We start from the raw sequence: 3515 nt of genomic DNA on the forward strand, positions 1-3515 counted from the left end.
AAAACTCTCTACCCCCTCTCAGCCACTCACTCCAGGCCGCTCGCTGCCCGCTCCTCGCTACCCTGCTCCCCCGCCCTCCGGCCGCTTGCTACCCCCCCCCACCCCCGCACTGCCCTCTCTCCGTCCAGTCACGCCCCGCTTCCCCCCCAAGTCCCTCCAGACACTAGCTCTAAGCCATGCTGCTTCCCTCCTCTCGGCCTCTCGCTCCAACATTCGATCATTCTTCACCGCACCACCTGATAAAGCAAGGCGAGCCTCGAGGGGAGATGGGGCAATGTTGGAGCAAGTGGCCGAGAGGAGGGAAGCGGCAGAGCCCATGGCCTGGTGTGTGAGCGGCCAGAGAGCAGGATGGGGGTGGTGGTGGGGGAAGCGGGGAGTGAGCAGTCAGAGAGTGGGATGGGGGGAAGCGGGGAATGATCGTCCGGAGAATGGGATGGCATTGTTTAGAGGGGATTTGAGGAAAAAATGTTTCACCTCGAGGGTGGTTGGAATCTGGAACACATTGCCTGAAGGAGTGGTAGAGGCAGGAACCCTCACAACATTTAAGAAGTATCTAGATGAGCACTCAAAACGCCACAGAATACAAGGCTACGGCCACGTGCTGGAAAATGGGATTAGAATAGACAGGTACTTGATGGCCGGCACGGACACGATGGCCGAAGGGCCTGTTTCTGTGCTGTATAACTCTCTGACTCTATGAAACCTCACTGAATTACAGAGGGTGTGCAGCACTGTCAGAGGTGCTGTCCTTCTGATGAGACTTCAAACAGCGCAACGTTCTCCGAGTATCAACCAAAACATGTCCATTGTGTAGATATGTGCCATATTTGCTTATGAAGTGACAGTCACTGCTCCGAAAGTAATTCACTTTAGGTGAATTAAGATGACTTGGTACTATATAACTGGCGAATGCGCAAGAGGTAGCGGGGGACTATTGGGGGTGGGACGGAGGCGGCGATGGCAACCTTTGAGGGGATTTTTGGGTCTAAGTTGTTTTCTGTGATAAATTGAGTAGCTCCATCTTTAATCCTGGCAGCTGCCTGAATGTCACAGACAGTGACGTTTCAGTGGAAGAGGCTGCATTTGCGCATGTGCTAGTACAGCGTCACCTGGTGGTTGCATTGTCAGCAAATGCAGCGTTTTAACTTTGGCTCCACGATGACATTTATTTCCTCAATTAAAATAGGTCTTGAGTGCCTGAATAACTTCTTCACACGTAGCCTACACACTCCCTCCATGGCAGACAATAGTGTACTGACCTGCTCCATGTCTGGCTTCTGCACGAGACCCGATGCAGTACGATACCTTGCAAACCTCTGGAACCATCTCGGCCACTCCTCGGCTTGGTTCAGTCCAGTGACCTTTTCAAAGGTACAGGCAAAGATTTCTCCATCATTGCTTTGGTTCACTGTGGCCCCCATACAATATTCTGATATCGGTCAAGGCTCAGTACACAATTTATAAGAATCTGACGGTTAAAATAACCTGAGTTTACTCTACACATCTTGCATTGAAGGTTTCATCGACAACTCTCCATGAGGTGCCGTACAGATTATATGACATCACTTCCTGTGATGATGCACATAGTCTATTTATATAATCAGCCCGGTAACAACCCAATGTCCACTCTTATATTATTGCACAGATGTGAGAAAAGCTGAGGATGAGAATGGAACGTCTGAATGAAGATTTCATGATGCTGACGATGTAAATGAGGCTGATCTGTTTCCCATTCCACAATCCCTCTTTATTTCTGTGCATGTTTCTCGATGCTGTTTCAACCAAACTGAAAAAGAATCACAAATCCTCCTCTGGAGCCTCAGGTGTCCATTAACAAAAGGCATGGTGCCCAAGTGGTAAGGCGTCAGTTTCGTAAACTGACGATCACGGGTTCAATCCCCGTCTGTGCCTTATTGTTAGTTTCTCACTTTAAATGTGATGCTTCCAGAAAAGATGTCCGTTGCTTTTGTTTTGGCCATCTGGAAATCAGTGTGAAGTTGCACTTTATCCTGGACACTGGGAAGAACATGAGGAGCAGCCACATGGTCCCTCGAGCCTTCTCTGCCATTGATAGAGTGAAAATAACTGGGGTCCAAGCACTGAACCTTATTACTGTGCATTTGCTGGATATTTAACAGAGCTATTCTATTAATCCCACATCCCACACTCCTGTCCTTTCCCCCATTGCCCTGTTATATCTTCCATGTCAGGTATATATCCAATTCCATTTTGAGTTAACATTGAATCTGCTTCCACTGACCTTTCAGGATTGCATTCCAGACCAGAGCAACACACTGCTGAAAAAACAATCTCCTCATCACAACTCTAATTATTTTGTCAATTACTTTAAATGTGTTTCCTCTGGTTACTGACCCTTCTGTCACTGGCAACACTTTCTCCTTCTTCACTCTATCAAAACTCTTCAGGATTTGCATTTCCTGCTGCCTTTGCTGATAGAACAAGGCTGAGCACACATCACCAAAAGGAATATGATTGGCTCTGAATCACATTTATCTTTCCTGTCAATCTGATGTGGACCTTGTATTTTCCCGGAACCAAACAACCTGAGCAACAAGTGTGGGTTCCAGTGATTCCCACCGCTCTGAGAGAGAGAGGATGTGATAATGAGCCAGATAGAAGAAAGGAATGAGATAGAGAGTAAAATAGCCCTGGTCTGTTTCTACTAACCCCCGGCCCCCTAAAATGGCATCATTTTCTCCTGCCTCTCCACATTCTAATCCATTAATTAATGCAATCCTTTCATCTGGAACATAGAACATAGAACAGTACAGCACAGTACAGGCCCATCGGCCCATGATGTTGTGCCGAACCTTTAACCTACTCTAAGATCAAACTACCTACATACCCTTCATTCTACTATCATCCATGTACCTATCCAAGAGTCGCTTAAATGTCCCTAATGTATCTGCTTCTACTACCACCGCTGGCAGTGCATTCCACGCACCCACCACTCTCTGTGTAAAGAGCCTACCTCTGACATCTCCCCGAAACCTTCCTCCATCACCTTAAAATTATGCCCCCTGGTGATAGCCCTTTCCGCCCTGGGAAAAAGTCTCTGGCTATCCACTCTATCTATGCCTCTCATCATCTTGTACCCCTCTATCAAGTCACCTCTCATCCTTCTTCGTTCCAATGAGAAAAGCCCTAGCACCCTCAACCTTTCTTCGTAAAACATACCCTCCAGTCCAGGCAGCATCCTGGTAAATCTCCTCTGCACCCTCTCTAAAGCTTCCACATCCTTCCTATAATGAGGCGACCAGAACTGAACACAATATTCCAAGTGTGGTCTAACCAGGGCTTAATAGAGCTGCAGCATAACCTCGCGGCTCTTAAACTCAATCCCCCTGTTAATGAAAGCCAACACACCATACGCCTTCTTAACAACCCTATCAACTTGGGTGTCAACTTTGAGCGATCTATGGACATGGACCCCAAGATCCCTCTGTTCCTGCACACTACCAAGAATCCTGTCTTTTAGCCTGTATTCTGCATTC

The 3515-nt window shown here is 47.5% G+C and overlaps 1 non-coding gene across 1 annotated transcript; it reads left to right on the forward strand.

The window, feature by feature from the left end:
* Nucleotides 1-1839: 1839 nt before the first annotated feature.
* trnat-cgu (transfer RNA threonine (anticodon CGU)) lies at nucleotides 1840-1911 on the forward strand. The gene has a single exon. It is a non-coding gene; the product is annotated as a tRNA-Thr (tRNA).
* Nucleotides 1912-3515: the final 1604 nt, after the last annotated feature.

This window comes from Heterodontus francisci, unplaced genomic scaffold, assembly GCF_036365525.1.
Source record: "Heterodontus francisci isolate sHetFra1 unplaced genomic scaffold, sHetFra1.hap1 HAP1_SCAFFOLD_121, whole genome shotgun sequence".
Taxonomy (NCBI): domain Eukaryota; kingdom Metazoa; phylum Chordata; class Chondrichthyes; order Heterodontiformes; family Heterodontidae; genus Heterodontus; species Heterodontus francisci.